A 25,761-nucleotide genomic window follows, 5' to 3' on the forward strand; every position below is an offset into this window, starting at 1 on the left:
CTTTTTTAGATTTGTCCATCATCAGTCCATCAGTAATATTTTTGCTTTCCATCTTTGGACATGGTACAGTGCCACCGTGTGCCAGACTTGACGTGGCCTGATGGGAAGACAAACATGTTTTTGTTTTTTTAGGATAAGCGATTTTCTTGTCAGTCACTGCAGAGTTCCTCACTGTAATAGCCAGAGAGAAAGTCCAGGCAGCTGGATGTGTTTGAGCTATTGAATGTGGGCAATGTTGCCTGAGAGGAATTGGTAAAAGGTAGAAATTCAGTGCAGATAAGACATAAGAGCTTAAAGGGATGAAGAAAAAGACTGTTGTTGGCTCAGTTTTCTCTGTGTAGCACTGTAGCGTTAAGGGATTTGCTAAAACTATAGAACAGATTTCACTATTTCACACAACAGATGCTCTTATGTACTCACAGAGCTTATCTGAGCGAGCAAACACTGGGGTATACCATAAACTGGATCTACTGTATGATAAGTGAACATACAGCGACGTGATGATTCACATGCCAAATTACATAATTGTTGCCAAAATAAATGAACATCCTGTTTCATGTACTGCATAAAAAAATTAAATGGGAATAGTGCCATTGCCTGATTTTAATGTTGTGACTTTAATCTTGTGTTGTTGCTTATCCGACAGCATTTGACATAAATTGCCTGCAAGGTGATATGAAATAGTGTCACTATTAGGCAGCTATCACATTCAATCCCACACATTACTGTCTCCAGACATGGCAGAATACTAAACTTTTAATGTAGAGTGTGTTTTCCAACCTTTTGTAGTTTGCAAAACCTTAAAACCCCTTGCATTTGTCTTTGAGTTGCAACCAGTTCAACCAAAGACAGTTCTTTTTATTGTCAGATTTAATTTATAGTAGGGCTGTCAATCCATTAAAATATTTAATTGCGATTAATCTCAAATTAATTGCACTTTTTTCTGTTCAAAATGTACCTTAAAGGGAGATTTGTCAAGTATTTAATACTCTTATCAACATGGGAGTGGGCAAATATGCTTGCTTTATACAAATGTATGTATATATTCATTACTGGAAATCCATTAACAACACAAAACAATGACAGATATTGTCCGGAAACCCTCACAGGTACTGCATATTGAATAAAAAAATATGCTCAAATCATAACATGGCAAATTCAAGCCCAACAGGCAACAACAACTGTCAGTGTGTCAGTGTGCTGACTCGACTATGACTTGCCCAAACATGTCTGTAAATGGGAGAATCGTGGGTACCCATAGACACATTTTCATTCACATATCTTGAGGTCAGAGGTCAAGGGACCCCTTTGAAAATGGCCATGCCAGTTTTTCCTCGCCAAAATGTAGCGTATGTTTGGAGTGTTATTTAGCCTCCATTGCGACAAGCTAGTGTATTGGTACCAATGGGTTTCTCAGGCTTTCTAGTTTCATATGATACCAGTATCTTCAACCTAGCTTTAAAATTGAGCCCACTACAACATCTGAAAGATCGATTGCGTTAAAGAAATTACTGGCATTAAAATGAATTTGCGTTAACTTTGTCGTCCCTAATTTCTAGGGGTAACGAGAAAAAAAACAAAGATTAATTGAAAAGGTTCCTGACCTCTAGGCTAGGAACTACGGCTGTACAGTGTAGTTTTGTTTGATATATTCTGTATTTATCGATGCTGCGCAATTTAGAAACCATTTGGGCAACTTCTCCCTTCACCTTCTTACGCAAACTTCTTTAAAAAGCACAATCCAATTCTTGCAGACACAGTGGCCTCAGGTGCAAATGTTGTCTTTTATTTACCCTAAACCAAAATTTATATTCCACAGGTGCAGCCTCACCTCACTTTTTAGCTTTATCTTCATTTTACAGTCCTATCCTGCCATTCATCAAATGGTCTCAATGTTTTCTCCATACGCAGGGTCACAAAACCTAATTCAACTCCCCACTCTGTCACACCCTTGTGACAGTTTCCTCACCTAGAACTGAAGCAATCAACAGCTCAGACACACCCTGCCCCCCCACAACCCTGCTCTCTGTTGCTCTCCCTCTCCTCTCACAGTAACGACATATCCGTGTGGCAGACAGCCAGTCAGGTGATGCAACGTGTGGGAGCTCTGATCCATCACATGTGTAGTTTCCCACTCCAATACATCCATGCAGGTTTATATATCCTCTGATAGCAGGCGCAGAGGCCGCTCTGTCAAGCATCCACCTGCTCCTTCAGCCATCATCTGTAACTCCTACTGCTGGATTTATTTCTGCACAACAGAAAACTGTGGCTGATGTCTCTGCTGAGTAATTTTCACGGGCTCCAGTTCAAGGAATTTGTTCAAAAGGCCATTGTGTAAGACTTTTTATTGAATAGAATTACAGCACAAGGTCTGAGGATTTTATCTAACTAATGAAATCACATGTACAGAACGGTAAATCCGGGGCTTTAAGTGCTCCGTCTGTCCTTTAGAGACCCTGAACAACACTGGCGTGAGAGGTTGGCTGCTGCGACACACACTTCGCTCGTTGTCGCCATTGATTTCTCATTAGTTCGGCCCTCAGGAGCCTGCGAGCTATCACTTGGATCAGATCTGTCGCGTTCAATTAAAAGCCTTTCCGAAACGGCCTGGCTTTTTCATACCTTATCTGCACTCTTGTGCCCTATCTTTTCCGTATAAAGATTTCCTTTGTCTATTGTGTGAGCCGCTGCGGTCGCCCCCTCTTTTATGTTTGCGGAAGCTTTAATGTTGCTTGCTGTATACAGAAACAAGTAAGGAGTTGTTTGAGGGTGTGGCGGGAGTGTGTCTGATTATAGCCCTCCCTCTGTCTCACACCTTCCCATCTCCCCCCTCCAGACAGCCGCAGAGCAGCTTCCGCGCCAGCATGCCAGCCTTTGAAACAACTGCGCGAGACAATTTTCTCCCAGCCACAGCGAGTCATTAAAGGCTACATGACAAATGAGCGCGGTAATAGCGTGTGGACGCTGAACAGGCCGGCTCTCATACAGTGGTAATGATGTCACATCGGTACAACGGGCAGTAGCGAGGAGGGTGAGAAAATCACTTAGCAGGGGATCTGCCAACCCCCCTCCACTACTCTCACATACACATACAGTACATTACTATGACGACCCTATTAGAGTGGCCATAATGGCTGAACAAAGTGTGAAAGGATGGCTGGACTGGGGGTGTTGAGAAGCATCATTTAAAGGAAGGAGAAGGTGCTGATAAGCATGAGTGCTTGTGTGTGTGTGTGAGCACATACCTGTCTGCCTATCTGTACAGTATTTGTTTCGAGTCAGCAGAATAAAAAGAAAATGCTGGCTGAGCTCTCTGTTTTTCTGCTCCCTGTTGTGTTTTAGAGCTATAACCTGGCAATACCAATATTTCAGCCATCACTGACTGGTCCTCTAACAGTTCTTCTGTGAGTTCATGGGAAAGGCCCGCTCAGGGTTGTTGTCTCGTGTCAGACGTACAGAAAGGGATGATGGGTGGCAGGATGTCCGTCAGAGCTAATTATGTTTAATGAGATGCGGAGTGACCAGAGCTCCTGAAAGCTGCCAGATGACACAGAGAAGCCTCTATGTGGACCAGAATAGATCTATCCAGAATGCTGCACTGAACAACATTACATACTGGGTGCGGATCTGTAGCACGTCAGTGGCAACACCCAGTTTGCCCTGTGGACTGTTGCAGTGTTCATGGTTCAACACATAGACTGTATATATAGATGGACGACGCGTCCCCACTTCCTCCCGCTGTACAGAAGTGAAGCAAAAATAACGATCGTGTCTAGGAGGTAACCTGCAAATTGCAAACATTTGCAAAAACTTTCGCGAGACTCACTGCCCGACGACCTATTCCAACCTCAATTATACGAGGTCAATACCTAACCTTAACCATTGGAGGTCAATGCCTAACCTTAACTATTCAAGGTCAATGCCTCACCATAACCATTTTGCGAGAGGTTGCATGTAACCTTCTAGCCACGACCCAAAATATCCTGTTTACGGGAGCTGCCATTCTGCACTTTTGACGTTATTTGGAACCAGAGTCTGCGAAGTAGTGATCAAATAACTGATGACAAACAAACTCATCAGAAAAATTAACACTTGAACGTTCATTAGCGTGATAGGAACGACCTAAAATGACAGAAACCATCTTTTGGAAAAATGTATTTGACACGTACTTTTACTTTTTTTGTTTAGTCTGTGTCCCATCTGCTAACATGGAGGAGGCGGGACTTATGGTATATACTGCAGCCAGCCACCAGGGGGCAATTGAGATGTTTTGGCTTCACTTTTGGGGGAGCTGTCATGTCATCGATCTACATAATGGTCCTTCTGGACAAATCAAAAGATCCTGGGTAACCACCATCAGTGTTTGAATCAGTGATGAACCACATTTTCCGCTTTAACACGTCTCCACTTGTGGTGATTCACGTCCTCTCACCACCTCATTTGTCTGCATAATGCTTTGATACTCCGGAAGATGCATATTAAGATATGTTGATTTTGGTTAACTGGAGCTGCTTTAACTTAAGGGGCATGAGAGGATGCTTCTTGTGTAGACAGATCTTGATTGATCTGTGATGAAAGGAGCAGAGCATTACAGGATCTGCAGCTACAATGGGCAGCAGAGAGATAGGCATCTCCATTTGGACCCCAGTGTAGCAGTTGTAAAGAGGCTGATATGCAGATTAGATGGGTCTGGCCGGTCCGACACGCCTGGCCAAAGAGCCACATTGCACAACACAAGGCTGGATCGTGGTTTACGAGCATTGCAAGGAAGATTGCAGAAAGGAAGGCCTGGTCATCGCAATTGTGTTATCAGGGAGGGGAGGCATTTGGATGTGCATGACTTAGAATGATAGAGAGAGAAAATAAAAGGAAGGGATGAATACTTCAAGAATAACAATGACCATTCTCTTCACTGGCATGTTGTTCGATTGTCTGAGGAGACCAAACCTGTTTCCTATCACGCTGCTTATCAGCTCAGTAGTCCATGTGACAGACAGGGTTGTTAGTGTTATGCAAAATATGCTCACCTTGTTCACTTTACCAGGCAAAGCAGCTGGCTGAGAGCCTAAGGGCAGGAAACGTCTTAGGTCAAGGACTGCCAAATCCTCATAGGACTACAGATCCAAATTCAATGAGGGTTTGACCTGAGGAAGCTGAAAATAATCCTAAATTAGATGCATGTACGGAGGGTTAAAAACTGCAACAAAAAAAATCACAATTAGATATTCTGTCTGCAAACGTGTCATCTGCCCATATCTGTAAGGATCTGCATGGGCCGCACGCACCTACAAATATGTGTGAACTCGACCGTGTGACAGCAGTGGTGGAATGTAACAGAAGACTTTTACTCAAGTGAAAAAAATTGACATGCTTGTACTTTACTTGAGTATTCCCATTTTCTGCTACTTTATACTTCTACTTCGCTACATTGCAGAGGGGCGTAGAATACTTTTTACTCCACTGCATTTATTTGACAGTTATTGTTACTTTTTACATAATAAGACACGTGATAATCTTGTCTGATATGATGCAGTACTATATTTCAACACAATTTAACCACTTGAACGCCGAGCATATCGTGTACACGACTTCCCATAAACAAGAGCTGACAAGTTTCATTTGAAGCCACCATTTCATTAAACGAACCCCTTGCCTCCTAAATGCCCACTCAACCCCCCCACACCATCAGTTTGTAAAAGCAGGATTTCTATTAAAAATATTCAAGTCTCACACTCAGGCAGATATAACCCCTGATCACATCCGCGTCATAATGAATAAACAGGAACTTTATGTGTAAAATCGACGGAGTGCTCCTTTTTTTTCAATATTATATTTATTGTTTTTTTGTTCATTTTGAAACAACAGAACAAACATTCACAAACGTCCCCAATAATAACATTCTCGGTACAAAGAAACTTAACAAACCTAGTATTAATATAAAATAAACCAGGATAGATCCAGGAAAAACATATTATATACAAAAAATAGATAAATAAGTAAAAAAATAAAATTAAAAACAATAAAATGAAATCTATTTATATATACATATATATACTGTATACATATATACATACATATACGCACACGCAGCATATACACATACAAAAACACAAATAATCAATAAAAAAAAATCTGTTTACAATTCAGTCATCATCCTATTCTATCTCCCTATTCACAATCATCCTGCTCCAGCAATGATACAAAGAGTGTTCCTTTAATTTAACTGCAATTGTCATGTTATTAAACCTTAGCCTATTTGATTTCACAGAGGACCCTGACATCTCCGCAAGGGGACCCCTAAAAAGTCCACGAACCAGTGTTTGGGAACCCCTGATTGCTTTATTAGATATACTTCTTTCATTAATCCCACTGGTGCTCCATGTTGCACTGAAGCACACACGGCCATTCCCAAATTGGGAAATTCTTGTGTTACAGCAGCAGGTTATCCAGGCAATGTACAGGAACAGTAAATATACATATGAACACTAGAGATAATATCTATAGTATACACAATATAAAGAATATATTAGAATACACTATAAACAAACTAGTTTAGAATGACATACTATATATTAACAAAGTGTGCAAGTTACAATAAAAATAAATAAATAAAAAAAATTAAATGAGGTAGTAAACCAATGTGCAAATTCCACATGTGCAAGATTATTACAGGACTAAAACAGAGTGGTTTGTCTGGTTGTGACCGAAACTATAAAGCTGAGAGTTTCTCTGTTAGACAGAGGTGAGGTGTTGTAGAGAGTTATTGCTTCAGGCAGGAAAGATTTCCTGTTTCCGTCCAACATGTAGCCCCCCAGGCAGTGTCATCTCACTCGACGGAGTGCTCCTTTAAAGGTCCCATATTATGAAAAAGTGAGATTTTCATGTTTTTTTATTATAAAGCAGGCTTAAATCCTATATAAATACTGTGAAAGTATCGAAACACTCAATCCATAGGGAAATTCACACAGCCCGTATTCAGAAACTCTGCATTTGAAACAAGCAGTCAGGATTTCTGCCCATTCGTGATGTCACAAATATACAATATTTAGATCCTTGACACATTTTAAATGTAAAACATTCTAAATGTGTCCCAGTTTATTCCTGGTTGCAGTGTATGTGAATGTCATCAGCTGACAAGAAGTACACATGGACCCAAGCTGTTGACTAGCAATGTTAATGCAATTCTGTTGCAATTCCGTCAAAATGCGCTAAAACGGAGCATTTCAGACAGAGGGTAAATACAGGTATATTCGACAGCATGAGGAAAATAAAGTTTTTTTTGAACATTAAAGCATGTAAACATGTTCTAGTAGAAACACAAAATACAAGTATGAACCTGAAAATGAGCATAATATGGGACCTTTAATTTAGGACCCTGACATCGCCGCGAGGGGACCCCTAAAAAGTCCACGAACCAGTGTTTGGGAACCCCTGATTTTACCGTGCTTTATTAGATATACTTCTTTCATTAATCCCACCGGTGCTCCATGTTGCACTGAAGCACACACGGCCATCCCCCTCTCTCTCAGAGTCCGTCGGAAGGAGGAGTTTAACCCCACATTGTCTGGGAGGAGCCGCAGTCTCTTGGCGCTCCGTCCCAGGAACGTTTGCTCTGGAAACAAGAGGAGTCGTGGAAGTAATCTCCAAGAAAAACAGATTTTTGTATGCTCCCATTAAACGCGACAACGTTATATTTAGCGGCCAAAGAAGGAGAAGTATGTTTAATGAGAGGAGACGTTATAGCCGGTGAGTTGCAAGCGAACTTCTTTCACAGTCGCGTTGGTTTTTAAAGGACTCGTTTCTCTGTGTGAGCGCTTTGTCCGCTGCAACATTTCAAGTTTTGTCTGTTAAACAAAAAGTTTGAAGTTGTTTTGTGTGATATTCATTTCACCTGGTGACTTCTCATTGGTTAGTGTGTGAGTGTAGTAAATCTCGCTGCTGCAGCAGCTGGGACTGATGTCAATTAGGCTACCTGTAAAACATAATTGTTGTTTCATGGTCGAGTAGCCTAATACACCGTAGCTGCACTGTAAAAAAAAGAAAAGAAGAAGTAGAATAGCTATTCACCTGTGTGTATTGTCCTACAGACAGAAAGAATGCCCTCTCTCTTTATATTTATAATCAGATATTAAAGCTCTGCCAGTGTGAGTGCTGCTTTTTACTTTTCCCCATGAATGCAGCATCTGTTATTGAGGCTTTTGTGTGAGTGTGAAACATAATTTAGTATTATATATGAAATAAAATGCATCCTGTCAGCACACTCCCTGTCAACCCAAAAGGTATTGTGGGTGTCATTCCATTGACACAAAGTGTTGAGATGATAGATAGATAGATAGATAGATAGATGGATAGATAGATGTACTTTGATCCCAAATTGGGAAATCCTTGTGTTACAGCAGCAGGTTATCCAGGCAATGTACAGGAACAGTAAATATACAATAAATATACACATCAACACTAGAGATAATATCTATAGTATACACAATATAAAGAATATATTAGAATACACTCTCAATAAACTAGTTTAGAATGACATACTATATATTAACAAAGTGTGCAAGTTACAATAAAAAAAAAGATTAAATGAGGTAGTAAACCAATGTGCAAATTCCACATGTGCAAGATTATTACAGGACTAAAACAGAGTGTAGTCTGGTTCCCACAGAAACTATAAAGCTGAGAGTTCTCTGTTAGACTGAGGTGAGGTGTTGTAGAGAGTTATTGCTTTGGGCAGGAATGACTTCCTGTTTCGGTCCAACGTGTAACCCCCCCTGGCAGTGTCATGTCTACTCGTTGCTTCTGATTTATGTACTGAGAGATAGGGAGCATTGGTCATTCCACTAAATGTCCAGCTGTTGTGTTTGGATGTGATTCACCCTCCGCTTGTATTGTTGTTTGGCCGTGTGCTAGTGGGTGGAAGGGCTCTCCAACCGCAAACAGAGGTAACAAAAGGGCCCCGGGACCCCTGGAGTGAAGGGCCCGCCCTGAGAAAACAGACCCACGGAGCAGGAGGAAGGGTCTGAGCACGCCCTTTTGGCATGGTGGATCCCACTGTCATTTGGGAAGTGTCAGTCTGACTGCTACCTTTGCACGCTGCTGTGGAGGGTTGTAATAATAAAAACACAGGCTAATGTTTGACTCACAGAGGCTGGCTGGCTGGCTGGCCTCGTCATTGATCTGTCTGTTCAAGTTCAGACGTGAGGAAATGTGATATTAATGGGATTAATGATTATTGAAAGATGGATTAGACGAGTGGATGCGCTGTAAATGGTTTCTAATCATTTACTTCATCCAGGAATTAGGCTCAGCCCAACGTTTTAATGGATTATTTACTTGCATAATTGCTGTTGTTCTCATGTGTGCACCCTGTTTGTTTCTTTTGGAGGCCAGTATAGCAAAATCGCCGGGTCAGAAGCTGGGCACCACATGCATGTTTTTGCTTTTTGCGCTTCACATTTTTGCGGCAAAGCAATCCACAACCACAAGGAACATTATGTTTTTACTACTCCGTTCCCCCCCGGGGTCAGGACGGGGTCTTGATCCGGAGTGATGCTGATCGAGTGTGGCCCGTAATTTCCTTTTAATGGAAAACATAATAGTTTTCGCTTTATTCACTTTTTTTTTCCTTTTGTGACACGAGTTGCGAGTTATGACTTTCAGCTGGCGGGACCGTCACTTGTCAAAGTTGTTTACCAGTGACTGAAGGGAAATGTAATGCTACACTCTCTCTGGGTGGCATGGAGCTGCTTGCTCTCACAGTCATCTCTTGTCTAATTTAATTTGAAGGGCTCGGTAACATCATGAAACGCTGACGTGATCACCACAGGAACTTCCCTCGTGAAACTGTTTTGAAGTCAGTTGATATACAGAGTGTGTCTTTGCAGTTATGTAAAGAAGAACAATTATGCTATTGTGGAAAAAGGATTCTTCTTGTCGTTGAGACTTTGATGCTATGTGTCAACAGCAGCCTTCATCAAGTGAGAAAATTCTCAGGCCGTTTTGGAAGGCTGTGTGCGAGTGCCCGTCGTCGTTAATTCTGAAACACGTCTGGCCCGAGAAACGCCGATGTTTCATGTCTTCTCCCCGGCACATTTTTCTCCATATAAGGTGGCGTGCATGTGACTTATCAGGCACGGGTAACATCTGTGCTTATTGTCACACGGGGATGAAGGCCTTCTACTGTCTCTAGGTAGAGAGGCACTGCAGGGGGAAACGGCAGGGGCTCCACATGACAAAAGGATTTGAAATGGATCAAATTGAAAACTGTTTTTGTTGTCCATTTCTGAACATATTCCCTTCCCTCGATTACAGTGTCCTTTTTCTAGGCTTCTGTTGCAGTGTAGACAGCCCAGTCAGGCAAGCGTAATGGTGGCCTGTATGCTTCTATTTCTTACTCCTGTGGTTGAGATTATATTTGGCTTTCAAAGTGTTTGCTGGTAGCGTACGGCCAGCCGCGTCTGGAGTGGTTGCTATAAAAAGCAGGTGAACTAAAAGCTGGCGTTGACAGCATCTTGGCCGAGGCTTCTCATTTGCTACCGCACTCATCGAGGCGCCGACCAAAAGACACATTTGATCCCTCTCTGGGTGCACACACACACACACACAAGTACAGGTCGTGGAGCTATCGCCAACGCGACATTGACATTACCCGTCCTGTGTTGTTGTGGCAGTTTGGACAAAAATAATAACCCTGTGACTAAAAAAAAAACCAGCCGAAAAGAGACGCGTTGTACCTTTTGTGCTGCATAATTCAGTGATTCTGAATTTAACTTGTTTTGCTGTGGCTACTGGGTTGGCGGACACACACATCCTCTTTGAGGGATTTGTTCAGTCAGCTGCACTTTGTGTATCTGCTCACAACACGAGATCCCCTGCTCTTCTGCTACAAACGGGAACCTTCTGTCCAGCTCAGCAGAGCGACGTGGCCTCATCCAGCTGAACCGACGCACCCATCCATGCTCCTCTTCCTCTGTGGAGATTAATGCTTAGGTCTAAATTGAATCGCACTCCTTCTGGGGGTCACCTGCTAAAGAATGGCTCGCACGGTTTGCAAAGCAAATGAAGATTAAACGCCGGCGGTGTGTCAAACGAGGGTAATGGATGAAGAGTTAGGTGCAGGTGATTGGGGGTGTAGGTGAAGAAGTGAGCGAGGTAGCTCTTTAAACAGCGCCACACGACTTCACTTGTGAGTAAGACTTTCATTAACCCCAAAGAAATTACTGCGAGTGATGCCATTACCGTTCTTTTATTGATGGTCATATAAATCATGAGGCGAATGGTGTGCATGAAGCTAAAAAAATGCCCCCATGGCAGCAATTGAGTAGCAGTGCATGTAATTCCTGTGAGCTTGCCAGACTGCATGCAATATATTAGTCTGGAAAAAGGTGCTGCCTCAGCGCTTTGAATCCGACCGAGTGATTTACAAGCCGCGGACGTACGAGAAGTAGTTTGATTATCAAAATGTGTGAACAATGAGGCGAAGGGGACAAGTAGTATTGGGTACAGAAGCTATTTGCCGGCGTATTGATCCGAGTGGGAGACTTTATAATCTTGACAATCGAGCTGCTACAGAGAACCCCGTTGGAGTGTTTGTGTGATCTTTTATGCTCAAGGCTTATTCTTTCAGCACATCGCTGCTGTGTGTGAAATACTATTTGAACCTTTGATTATGAATTCGAGCTGGAAACAGACGAGTTGCGTCATGTCTCTGATGTGTGCAGTAGTCTGTATGTGCATGATACTTGTGTTTCTTATACCTTCAAAAGACGGCGCTTGTTGCAATGTATCCTCATACAATGATTCGTATAACATCTTACAAAAAGTTGTTCCTCATTTTCATCAGACGCACATGTCAATTTCCGCTTCAGTCGTTTCAAAATAAATTCCCATTTTCACAGGAAATGTCTTGGTTAGGTTTACGCAACTAAACTACTTAGGTTTAGGAAAAGATCGACTTGGTTTGGTTTCGCCAACAAAACAACTTGGTTAGGTTTAGGAAAAGATCGACTTGGTTTGGTTTCGTCAACAAAACTACTTGGTTAGGTTTAGGAAAAGATCGACTTGGTTTGGTTTCGCCAACAAAACTACTTGGTTAGGTTTAGGAAAAGATCGTGGTTTGGGTTAAAATAACTCCGGAAGTGGCGTAACTTAAGTACAGAAGTTACGTGACAAATAAAGCAACGTTGACTCCATCAGTCTCTTAGGCGAAAGTCCAGTGTTTTTTGACCCACCCTGACCTCCTCCCTATGTGATGTTTGTCGCTCTTTATACTTCCTGGTTCACAATTACGTGGGAAACGTATGAATTGATTTTGTGGGGTATATACGAATTACAGTGCATTACTTTTTTAGGTATAAAACGGTGTATGAGACCAGCCTGTGTGTTGGCACATGCTTCAAATAATCAACAGCCCTGTTTGTATGGAAATACCCCATTCTGCATCCCCCCCTCTCTCCTTGGCTCTAAGCCTTGCTTACAGATCAATCCTTATAACAATAGAAATTGAGATTGATCTGCCCTACCTTGGCCCAGTAGCCATAAGGTCCCACTTACTATCCTTGCCCTATTGGAAAGGCAAACACAGCTGGTGCTTCAGGCCAAAGTGCTCGCCGCTGCTTGGATGTTCAGTTGGGGTCGCCATGTGTCTTGCGTTGCCCCCCATGATGGATGGAGCAAATACTGGGTACACATTTACTCCAGCACATCCCACCTGCTCATCGGTGGGTGGAGATTGACTTTGTTTTTGTCTCTGATGAAAGCCAGGAAGCCCACGAACTTCTGATGTATTGTGCACCACAAGCGAGGCGATTGATTTCTTCTAATGTATTCAGAATCATCATGTTAAATAATCAAAAGCTGCGTTCATGTCTTTGAACTGTATGGGCATTAATTGTGCCAGATCTCTTTGCCTTTTTATAGTTAATCTATAACAAATGCCTGCATCATCGTAACTGGTCATTATCCCATCTCGATAGGATTCTTCTGAAAGATGATAAATGATAAATCTCAGTCCCGCTACGTTATAAAGAGTAGATGGGAAGAGAGTTGTGATGTGCACAAATCCATCACTGACCACACACGGATCCGACTGTGTCCAATAGTCCATTCATCATAGTCTACCTTTTGCGCCAATATATCTGTCATCACAACACAATATTGCTATAACTCTGCAGTCTTGCAAGATATTGATGTTGTTTCCTTTTCTTTTGCTTGCTCAGTAGCTCGCTCCACTGAACTGCACGGGGACACGGCGTGCCCATATCTGCGCTGCTTCCCGGCCTTTGTGGCAGTCATGAAGTGCATTGGGGAGGGTCTTTGGCAGCCGTTATATTCGTGTAATGTTGAGGAACATTTTCAGGCTCATTAGCACTCCTCTCTCTCTCTGTTCAGCCCCCCTCCTGGCTTTAGCAGTATGTGGTTTTGATCTCCGAGCAAGATAAGCTCTTTTCTCCACTTCTCAGTCTCCGGGACTTGTCATGTTGGTTCAGTCGTTTGGCGTCCGTCCAGCGTAAACATAGGCAGGGTCCTGATTACTTTGGGTCAACGGCAATTCTGGCATCCACTCAGTGAAAACGCTCAATTAAAGCTTTTCTTGAAAATCCATTTTCTCCAAAGAGGTAAAATGTATCCAAGTAACCTGTTTCCTGGGGCGATATCATCGTCAAGGCATATTTGGCTGACAGATGTCAGAAGGTAAAGGATGTAAAAGCATGTCAAGATAAGAGCAAAGAAACGGTTGTTTTAGGAACATTTTTTTTTATCAGTTTTTGCAGTCAACGCCTCAGTGAAATAGCAACAAAATAGTATAATATGCCTCACATCCTCAAAGTAAAAGGGAAGCCAAGTGGTGTTTCGGCCAGGCTGCAGTGGGAGAGCCTCTGTGTGTGGGCTCGCTTATTTTTACAGCACCCTCTGGATGTCCAAAGATCGACTAGCAGTTCTCCATTACTCACTATGGTCGACTTGGGTTTCCTCATCGCCCAGAAACTTCACTTTTCTCTCCTCTGCTAGCGCCAAGACACGATCTACACTTGGCTGTTACATAAGAGCTGTTTAACCCAGAGTCCACTCTCTCTCTGGTCCGGGGGGAACAACTTGCTCACACCGCCTGGAACGCTCTCCACGCCACCCTGGCTGCACAGTGCAACGGCTCGGGTGGTTTTCACAGTTGATGGGCGCAGGTGCAAACGCAGGTGCAAAAGGACAGTATAGACTTTTCCATCCAGTATGTTTTGTACAAACTAATGTTGAGAAGAGAAACCTTTTCAGAAAAGCCAAAGCGTATCTTTCTAATCTTCAATCCCAGTCCTGCCACATTTTTTTGCCACCAAACATGCCGTCCAACTCACCCTCGACAAATTACACGAGCGCAGCATTTATACAAAGTCAAGAAGGTCAGTCTTATCGCTGGCGGGTTCCTCCACGGGTTGATGCCAAGTCAAGCGGATTACGCAGAGTGCAGGTCGCTGCTCAGCTCGTTGCAACCTGGGAGAGTCCTGCAATATTAATACGTCCTCTTCTTCAAACGGCGTCACAGCAGATGCCACCGGGCTCTCATAAACGCCGCTTTTTAAAAGTTTTATCAGCCTGTGAGTTCACAGTCATGTCAGAGGATTACTAAAACGTGCCACTCGCAGAACATCAGTGTTACCGAATCTCTGAACCTTAAGGTATGATATCAGAGAGGAGATGGAGAGCAACCGGTTCGCCGACAGACACACGTGTGTGCCGTGTGTACAGAGGATACCAGAGTGCTATTAATGTATTTGACATTCAACTGTCATTGGAGAGGCTGACTCGTAATGTGTCTGCAGCTCGATTCTAATGTCATTAAAGGTGCTGGAGCCAAGAGAGTGAACTACTTGGTTTATAGACTCCCACGGATCTGTTCCTGGTCCCTATGTTCAAGCACTGCAACTTTGATCTAGAAAAGGTTATAATGTTAAGCAACACTGCAACAAGTTTTAGGGATGCTGGAAGGCAGATTTTTTTTAGATTTTTATATCTTATATATCTTATATACACTGTATATACATGCTGTATCTTAACAGTGGTGTTTATGTATTCAAATCCAATCAATTTTGGTCAAAGTATGTATGTTTTAACATCAAAATGCTATTTTCCCAAGCCTTTCTGCAACATGTGCATTGTATATATTGATCTTTATAGTCGGTGTATAACGTTACATACAGTAACTGAGATGGCGGTCGGCATGCTCCCAGTATTGAGAAGCAGACAGGAGTACCGGTACGGACGCTAAGCAATGTACTGCTGTTGATGCCACATTAATTTGGATCCGAAAGTTCCACAATAACACAAACGAACTAACCGATCGATGAAGCGCTAGACCAGCAACTCCTGTGCTTCATATTTACTGTACAGACATGAGAGTGGTATCAATCTTCTCATGTAACTCGAGGCTTAAATGCGAATAAGCGTTTTTTCCCAAAATGCTGAACTATTCCTTTTTAAAGGGGTAAATATCACTATAACCACAGCTTCCTGATGTGAAATCAAAACACTTTTGCACTTAAAATAGGACATAAAAGCCTAGATATTTTGAATACTGCAAAATTGAAGCAGCCTTCAGATGACTTCTCACCTTTGGTCAGTGTTTGTGAGCTTTGCTGCACACTGATCCCTCTTCTCTTTATGTCCTAGCCAGGATGGCTCGGACATAACTACGTAGTATGGGTCATCTCACTCAATCCCTCAAACCTCCCCCGTGGTTAGACCCACTCAACAGGACCATTGTTGGCTTTTCCACATGGATCTCCCATGTTGTGGATGATGTGTGAGCGTGCAGTGTCTACAGTTTAGACTGGCTCGTTGTGGTAAAAGGGGGAACGACTGACTCACAACTAAAAAGGATGTGTGCATATCCTCTCTGTGTGTGTGTGTGTGTGTGTGTGTGTGCTTATGAGAAGTATGTGGGGCCACCGTGGCGCACATGTTGTACAGCACCTCTTCTGCTCGCATTCTTTCTAGCTGAATAACAAGAACTCTGTGTAACGCGCCGTAACTCTCTCTAAGCTCTTCATCATCCACGTTGATGGCGTGACCGTGTGTGAACCGCCCGTTGGCTGCAACACCATGAAAGTTTTGATCTCTACCTCATCTGCTTTCATGATATGAATCCTCCTGCTAGCATATCAAAGGAAAAAAAAAACACCTCTCTAAGAGCATTTTTCTCCGCCTTCTTATATATACTCATTGATATTCGCCTTGCTTGTGACAGGATCTGGTGTAAAGTGAATGCGTACGGCGGTGAAGTCATTCATTATAAATCATTTCCCCCCTTTTGGAGGCTGAAATCATTTATTCAGTCTCATGAGGTTAGTGATCCAAGGAGCACGCCCTGACGGGTGACTAATAGGTGGCTGATGTCGCTGACTTTAGTGTCTAGGTTACTGCAATTCATTTTCCCTCTCAGTATAAAAAGCACTAGAAAGCTTAATTTCCCTTTTTTTTGCCTCGGGTATCTATGCTTCGGCTTGGACCGTTTTCATCAGCGGGTTGCCAATTCTCTCAGTTCAAATGTCTCTTTCTGCCCCGGCGGAGAGTCTAACTGTAAAAGAATGACTTTAATAACTGTGATATATTCTTGAAGCTATTTTGAAAACCGCCCTTGTCTCTTTAGGCGCTCGTCCTGCTCCTCACTAGTAATTTTGTGTGCGCGCGAGCGAGCAGTTTCGTCTCCAGCGGCAAGCCCTGCGGTCTGCTCGCGTGGAGCCGTCGGCCTCGCTGGAAACTTGTGGTTGCCTTTTTCTTTTCTTTTTTTTTTCTACTAATAACAATATTATGCAGTGCATAAGTTCGTACTGGCATGCCCAGGCTTAAACTAATAATAACAATGTCGAGAAACTCCAGGAACTGGGGTTTCCTGACAGTTGAGATGATTGTTACAGTTGAAGGAGCTGGGGGCGAAAAGCTGTACTTACACAGTCAGGTCGTATTATTAGCCTCATGCATCACTTCTCTCTCTGTATGCTTTCCTTTCACTCGATGAATCATATGTTAATTTGTCCTGAAGCTGATGAAATTTTGAATTGAGATGAGGAAGCCTTAATTAGCAACCTTTTTGTTTTTCATCGGCACACATAACACCTTAATTGGCCAAAGAGAAAGTAGGCCATTAGTCATTGAGTAGCTTTTTTGAAATGATGATGATGATGATGATGATGTGTGTCTAAGGGGGATTGTGTAAGTGCTCATGTTTGGTCCCAGACATGCCTCCTGCTTTTGCTAATCATGCTATCATACAATGCCACAGGCTTTTTTTTTTTCTTCTAAGCCAACAAGTATTTTAACAAGCTGGAGGACTGCACTCATTCTTTCCGATTCTTTTACCAGCATCCATATCACCACGCTTAATGTCTGGGCTTTTTTGGCACGCTGTGCAAAACGCTTTGGCTAGCCGCAGGAGTCCAAGGCCGTGATACATTCATGCAAAGCTTGAAAAATGTTCAGTATCCTCTTCTGTGTGCAGGGGTTCATCAGAGCCACTTTGATGTAGACAAAACAGCCTCTGCAGGCAAGTCAGGTCAGGTTAGATTGTTTAAACCACTAAATGCTTCCGTGGTCATTACTGGTGTTTAAAGTGGGGCTGCAGTGCCTGAGTCTTGACAGTGTGTATTGTCAGAACTCCCCGTTCCCTATTCTTTTGTTATCATCTCGCCTGGGTGGCGGCGCTTTTTTCTCTTGATCATTCAGGAGTCGGATAATCTGTGAATTTTTCTCCAGCAACTTTCTTTCCGCCTTTCTCCTCTTCCTCTCAGCGGGGCGAGGGCAAAACGATTTCCGTATCTCCACCAGTAATGAGAGAAAAACAGTGGATGGATTGTCAGCCGGTTTGCCTCCAAGGGTTAAGTGTCCATCTCCATTCCCCCTTTAAGCCCATCCACCCCTCCTGCTTTAGGAGGAGAAGGCTGTGAATAAATACCACCCTTGTCCTCTCATAATGGAACAGCTTGACCTTTCGTGACCTCTGCTGGTGGGAGCATCTGCCTGTCGATTCCGCCGGCCCGTCCTGTGGGACATCGCCGGGCGGTCGCATCTGCCCCGTGAGCTGTAATTCAATTGGTGGAGGAATTTTATTTTACAGAATAAAAAATTAAGGACCACCCTATAATTTCTCAGAGACACAAAAGCGGCCCGTCAGCTGGAACATGCTGTTGATTTACAGCCTGTGATCATGCGAAAGTACTTGTTTCTCTCTGGGCACCGTGCATGACGACTGCATAATGAGCGCGGTCCTCATTGACATTCTTGAGCCTCCCTATATGGATGGGATAATAATGAGTTTGGCAGGGGCCTTAATTTAATCATGTCGGTAAAAGCGGTGCACATGTGGCACAGCTGCTAGCGCTTAGGCCCAGCCGAGCCATGCCCTCAGATGAGGTGCCATTCGGTGCCCGCGTTGGCTTGTCTCCGTGTTATCACTCTTTACGAGCCGCATTCCTCAGTGGAAAGGCTTTGCCGAGCCGGACAAAGGAGTTTGTTTTTGCAAAGATTTGCCTGCGACTTTTCTGCCACAATCGAATCAGCTCACGTGCCCCCCTGCTTCCGCGTGACTAGAGAAACTGGTTTAGGTGTTTTTTTCCTGCAGCCCAGCACAGGTCAGTCATTGTTGCTGCGTTTATTTAGCTTTCCCCACTTAAACACAGAGCTGCCTGAGCGCTTTTGTCGAGGCACCTGTTCTGGATTATAGCTCGATAACGGCTCCCGGCTAATTTCTTTTGATAATTCAACGGTGAAATCTAATCTCACCTTTGCCATTTTGGGCTCCTTTTTTTTAGCTTTGTTGAATTCCTGCCACAATGTTAAACCTGCAGTAGGCAGAATGTTTTTGGCATCATTGGGCAAAACATTCAAATTTCTCTCCTCAAATGTTTTCAGAAACATCTTGTAGTGTACTGTTTAGCTGTAAAATTAGAAAGTTTGAGAAATAGGCAGTACAGTAACAGAATATTGATTCATATTTGATCAGCGCTGCCTAGTTTGACCGTTGGATCGGAGTTCGCGAGTGATTGACAGCTGCTCAAAGACGGCAATGCTCCAGCTCGGCTCTGATTGGTTTCCTCCGGTCTGTGAAAGCTTGCAGATGCCATTAGAAGCACCGGAGGACACAGAGGCACATGATTTTATTTGTCGAGAGTACCTGTCTCATGCACTACTGTCAGGATATAGTGACCGTTTTATAAAAATAACTTTTTTAATCATATTTGCTCCAATTCTACCAACTGCTGCTGTAAGAGTCAGAATCTGTTTCTACTTGAAAATGAAAAGCAGTCGGAGACAAAGGCACAAACCGCACATGTGCGTTACCAAGCAAATTTTCTCCCAAACAGGTTTAACACAACATTCCATATACTTCAGTGAGTTGGTGACCTATGACACAGTTTGGGTACGGAAACTAGGTCATCATGGGGTTGCGCACGGACTGAAACATCTGCTGGGAAAGAGGCAAGCAGACATGCAAAAATCTGCAGGTGTTAAACCTGTTAGTGAGTGTCTCCAGTGCAAGATCTGTCCCTTATTTCTCACACCCCACAAAACAGACCAGGTGTGTTTGTTTGTTTGTTGGCTGTTTTAGTGAAATGAAGTCTGCCAAGATTGTTTCAAGTCTTTGGTCTGATGTATAAAGTGGATTAGCGTTAATCAAATGACACATCTATACAAAATAAAAGACTTGTCTGTGTCTGCTTGCCTGTACATCCCTTGAGATATTTAAGAGCCTGCTTGCATGCACAGAGTAGCCTCACACATCCAGAACTGGGTGGCTCGTGCGATGTGTATAATGTATGTGTGTGTGTGTGTGTGTGTGGGGGGTTGTGTGTGTGTGTTCCTGGCTCCTCACCAGCTGTCTCGCCCATCATCAGTGCCTTCAGGATGCTGAGCAGACAGACTAGCTCAGATTTCTCCCCTCTTATCTGTGCTGCAAGTCTGCCGTGGACAGTAACAGATACTGTATATTACAGCCAGCTGGGCTTGGAGCTGCAATAAAACAAATTGTTTTGGTTAATGATAACGGGAGCAGCAGCGTTCCTGCTTTTCCTGTAAAAGCGAGATTGCACTAAGCTGGTGTTTATTTCATAACTTGTTTATTGCTCCGAGAATTTGCCCACCTTTGATCAACCAGCCAGCTCAGCGGAGAATATTAGTTATTCTGCCTCTTCTGTGGGCGAGCCAGCTAGCTGTGAGCAGCTTTACGTCAGAGGATGGTTACTTTATGTGGAGATTTACGTGAGCATGTGAGCTCAGAAGCTGTACTTTAAGTGGGGTACTTCCTTTTTTTAGAGTGTTTAAGGACATTTATGAGCTGCATGTATGTAAACACGCATGCATGTAGGCTCCAGGTACGGCAGGAAAGCGTCTAAACAGCGTTGATTTCACCTGATGGATGGTTTATTTACCCGTCCAGGCTGTGGTCCTGTGTTTACAGGGCTCTGATGTAGGTCCGTGACCTGACGGTGACAGCCCCCACCTCTTTATCCTGCCATTTACAGCCGGTCGCCCGGCTCCACTCCGCTCTGCTCTGCTGGAGACAGGGATGTATGTTTGTCTCACACACAGGCTCAACAGTGTGAGGAGAATACTAAATCAAAAACGGTGAATCATCACATTCATTTTTCATTTTTTAAACAGAAAGAAATTGCATTCCCCGCGTCGCGTAAATGCATTTGTGATGCGGTTCAGGATTCGCCGCTGCAAAAAAAAAAAAGGTTGCTTTTAATAAGCAATGCAGTTCTGAAATTAGGTTTAAGCTAAAGTTAATCCTCCATTCTGGTGGAGAGGGATAATCCTGCTTGTTTGTAGTTCAGTTTCACTTGTTTCAGGCCTTTCTCTAAGTGTCAGCGTGGTGAAACAAAGGCAGAATAAAATGGATCTCAGCAGCTTGCTACATGAAAAGCTGATCTGAATTACTGTATGTCATGCTAACGTGGACATTTTTTGTGACTGATCTGCCACGTTTAGTTCTCACCAGGGAAAATCCATCCTGAGCACTTAACAGAGGCAGTCATTCAGACCTGCCATTGAGGTAAAAGAAAAGGCTTTAATATGAACTGTAATTGTCTCAGGTAATGGCCTCTAATGTCTAGCTGTGCATCAGCTCCTTTGTTATCTATCTTAACCTTGACCACAAAGAGCAAACAAACCAGACAGGCCCAGACTAGTCCACCCACCACTAATAGACTTAAAGCACCGTCTTGGCTTTCGCTCTGTCAGTTTGTCACAGTTCACGACCTGAGTAGACCTGACTGTGATGTATTAACGCTGCAGAAAGTGCTGAGCAAGTAACAAACAATTTGCTATGACGCTGACGTTAACCTGATTTCGTATTCCTCACCAACTTATCATTTTCATTTGTTTTTGTTTCCATGTGTAATCAGTCAGATGGTCTCCTAACCTGTTAAGGCGGGAGAGAATAATGCTCCGTGAATCCGATCGGAGCGAGCCGAGTGATTCATGTCCTGTTTGGCCTGGCTGCGATCGACACTTTGGCCCTTAATAGGCCATAAAAGGAGAGACATTGCCAGTTGGAGCGCTAGTTTGCCATGGACATATGGCTCGCCTTGGCGGAGGGAGACAACATTTGAATTACCATATCCATTAGCGTCAACCTGTCCTCTGAATTTTCAAGTTTAAATCACATGTTGGTGATCCATCAGCTCACACGGTGCCAACAAGTTTTTTTAGACTTTGCAGCGGGCAAAAGTGGCTCCGGGGCTGGGTGCAGCGGGGTCCTCTACTACAGTTACCCAGGGTGGGGGGTAGGGGGGAGGCCACAAGGGCAAACTCCCTCTGGCGTCGGAGCTCCTCAAGAATGCAGGGAGGGATTAATGCATGTCTGTGTGGCAGTGATGGATGGGGGAGCCACACACATATACTAAGAGAGCATCTGGATGCAGAGTGTTCGGCCCTCTCCTGCAGCACTACGTGTCATCTTAGCAGGTGTGTGTTTTTTGTGTGTGCTTGGGACAAAGCCAGACTTGGTTATTTGCCCTACTACCCCAGATAGAGCTGTATTCATGTCATTTTTATTAGAAGGCACAGCTTTTATCGTGCTAGTTCACGTCTTGGGGCACTTTGAGCGATTCGCGGTCCTTTTTCAGATTGCAGAAGAATCGATTTCTGCTCCCTCAATAGATTTTTTTCTTCTTCTTCCTGTTAAGTCCGATGATTGATGCCACATGTGCGTGGTTTGAATGTGTACTTGGCAAATTCTTCTTTCTCTACGAGACCATCAATTACTGTACATTGCGCACTTCTACCTGCTCCCAAAATCCCCCAGCACCCCATTGTTTCCCCTTAAACCTCTGGCGACTCCCGCACGACCTCTAACAGCTGGCTCCGTGTGACTGATATCGCACCGCGATGGTCAATGATCTCTGATGGATCACCTCAGGGAGCCCGGAGTGTGTCTCACATGACTGCCGCAGTACACTACAGCGGCTATTGCTATGCTAATGAGTGAGCGAGTGGCGGGCTGATCGTATTAATCACTAGAGCTCACGCCACGGAGCGTGTGACAGATTATCCCGCTGCGTGCAAAGGACAGCCACAGTCAATTCCTGTGGAGATAATACAGTTTGCGAATGGGTTTAATGCAGTTGTATTATGCAGTATCGTATGCGCAAAATATACAAACTGTGAACGATGGCGAAAAAGTTGAGGAGGAGGAAAAGGTTTTCGTCTTTTATTGATGATGCGTGAGATTCAAACTGACCTTCCTGAAGGTTAGCAACGAATGTTGTTCTTTTCGCCTCCTCTGAGGCACACTTTTGTCTCCCTATCTCTTATCGGCGGGGAGATAATTAAGTATCTCTCCTTCCCCTTTGTGCGAGGAAGCTGTCGTGCTTTGCCCCGTCTTCCTGGGCAGGGCTGGGTGTGCGCTTTTGTTTTTCCCAGGAGTCTCCGGGTCTCTTATCTGATGCCACGGCTGCTAAAGACTCTGGATCCGCATGTTTTGTATGCACCGCCTGTCGCTCATTCTATTAGCTTTACAATCACCTCCAGGCATTTTCTCTCTTTAACGCAACAGCTCGAACACAGGGGCTCTGCTTTAACTCTGCTTTGGACTGGACTATATGACAGTGGCATGAAGCTGAATAAACTGGTTGTGGCTGCGATGTTCTGCTGCAGCACAGATGTTGAGGTGTGTGTGAGAGGACTGCACCAGGAAATCAATCCAGCTAAATTGTGTGAATATCAGCCAGAGAGACTGCAGCTCTGGATCAAGTTCAAGTCTCTGTGTGTGTCTGTGCCTTCTTCCTCCACAGATTTAACCCTCAAAATGACCTTCTTCTTCTGTCCATTAAGCTGCTTAATTAGCAGAGAAGCTGATGGAAAGCTGATTTGCACCTGCAGACTTCCAGCTGTTTGCTGGATCTCACACACACCCTCAACAGACACACACTAGTAAACAGGATATGGGTACAGACTCCCCCTTGAGGATGTTCTGAGTCAGTGTCTCCCTTAAACAAAACATCAGAAGATGTTTGCACCACATATCCCATAGATTTCTACACTGCCACTGTCAGCAGATGACAAACCCGCTAGTGTTATCCTCTCTCTCACTCACACACACACACACAGGCACACATCACCCTATTTTGTGAGCAGAGAGCCTCCATGCGCCGGCACATCCCTGTTAATTTAAAGTCGAGAGTGTCGGACTGTGCGTGTTTTGGGCTGTCTTGTCTGACAGGAGCTCCAATCTGTAGGAAATGAACTGAGCTGGCAGCAGGGGAGGCTGGCAGGAAATAGAGATTTCACTTTACGGGACAGAGGGACGAGGAGGCGGAGGAGGAGGAGGAGGAGGAATAGGGGATAAATAGTGAAAGGGATAACTTTTGGATGAACTGAAAGTCACATATTTAAGTCTTTAACTTTATATATCATCACAGTTTTGCGCTTTTCAGATTCAGATGTATATATATATATATTTAAAAAAAAAAACACCTGTTAAAAGTAGGGCTGTCCAAGTTAACGCAATAATAACAAATTCATTTTAATGGCACTAATTTGTTTAACGCATTAACGCAACGTGACGAGGTTGCAGCAGGCAGCAATCCATTGGTACCAACCAACCAGTAATACCATCTTGTCAAGAAGGAGGCTAAATAACGCTCCAAACATACGGTCAATTTTTGCAAGGAAAAACTGACATGGCCATTTTCAAAGGGGTCCCTTGACCTTTGACCTCAACATATGTGAATGAAAATGGGTTCTATGGGTACCCACGAGTCTCCCCTTTACAGACATGCCCACTTTATGATAATCACATGCAGTTTGGGGCAAGTCATAATCAAGTCAGCACACTGACACACTGACAGCTGTTGTTGCCTGTTGGGCTGCAGTTTGCCATGTTATGATTTGAGCATATCTTTTATGCTAAATGCAGTACCTGTGATGGTTTCTGGACAATATTTGTCGTTGTTTTGTGTTGTTAATTGATTTCCAAAAATGTATATATATAAATACATTTGCATAAAGAAGCATATTTGTCCACGCCTATGCTGATAACAGTATTAAATACTTGACAAATCTCCCTTCAAGGTTCCTTTTATAACATATAAAAATGTGTGATTAATTGTGATTAACTATGGACAATCATGGGATTAATCACTATAAAATATTTTAATCGATTGACAGCCCTAGTTAAAAGTAAGCTTCTTAATGTCGGGGAGTTTATATGAAGGCTGTCTTTATTTTCTTATATGCAAAACTATTTGAATTGCTACACAAGATTAAACCCCAGTGGTTGACTTGTTAAAGAGACAGAGTGAGTTTGAGGGTGGAGGCTAACCTCCAAACAAAAGACTTGACCTTTCACCCCGACTTAGAGCATTCCACCTTAAGTTAATTCCATCAGTCCGCACCGCCAATCCCTCCGACCATCTAGCTATAATTTCCACTGCATTTCCAGCCTCTTGATATTTAAATCCATGCTTCTGGGTGAGGCGGTCTACTAATCTCTGCTAAAATGAGCAATTAAGATCAATTTATGTCCTCCCAACGGTCGCTTTGTTCACAAATTGCCGCAGACTGCAGTCCCCAGTGAGCAGGATAATCAATGGCATCAAACCATAAACGGCCTCCAGCTATGAGAGTGGCTCCATCACACTGTTTAGGAGGGAGAGACAAGAAATATTAGCATGCTAACTGAAAACTCATATTTCTCCCCCGACGCTCTCCCCGACTCTCTCTTTCTCCACACCATTCGTCAGCACCATGAGCGTCACTCGACCAGTGTGAGTTTTTCATCAGAGATGGATTATTGCAAGTAATCTGTCTGAGATTAAATGGGACATAATTGATGTATTTTACATAAAACGAGTCATTTACATGGAAAGTTAAGGTGTCTAGCTCGCTCAGTTTAACACATAAATGGGATGCATCTGTCTGAGATGCCTGAGTTACTGTGTTTTTAAAATTATGAATCACTTTCTCAGATTTGGACAAGTGGGGGGGCCTTTTTTCATACGATTAATAGGTACACTATAGTGTACAACAACACGGAGGCTCCGTAGCCCGAACCAAGACGGCAAACTTTATTATTTCTTTCAACAAGGCAGCGTATACTAGATCCAATCCTTCCATTCTTACCTTTCACAATAAAAGCCCTAGACATATACACTGCGTATCTGTTTACCAGAGGAAAATTCACTCACAGCATTTTGTTAAAAGGGAAACTCAATAAAATAGCTGACAGTAGTTTAGGCTGTACAGCTCAGACAGACCATACCAGATGCT

The 25,761-nt window shown here is 43.4% G+C and overlaps 1 protein-coding gene across 2 annotated transcripts in view; it reads left to right on the forward strand.

Annotated features, from left to right (window-relative positions):
• Positions 1-25,761, forward strand: part of tiam2a (TIAM Rac1 associated GEF 2a) — a 108,733-nt gene that overhangs the window by 20,334 nt on the left and 62,638 nt on the right. Inside the window, exon 1 of one of the 2 annotated variants that reach the window (XM_037746295.1) lies at positions 7,571-7,749. The exons of the other annotated variant lie outside the window; for it this stretch is intronic. The gene's annotated coding sequence lies outside the window, so the exon portion shown is untranslated. Of the gene's footprint in view, positions 1-7,570; positions 7,750-25,761 lie in introns of those variants that run through there. 2 annotated transcript variants of the gene reach the window in all.

Source organism: Sebastes umbrosus, chromosome 16, assembly GCF_015220745.1.
Source record: "Sebastes umbrosus isolate fSebUmb1 chromosome 16, fSebUmb1.pri, whole genome shotgun sequence".
Taxonomy (NCBI): domain Eukaryota; kingdom Metazoa; phylum Chordata; class Actinopteri; order Perciformes; family Sebastidae; genus Sebastes; species Sebastes umbrosus.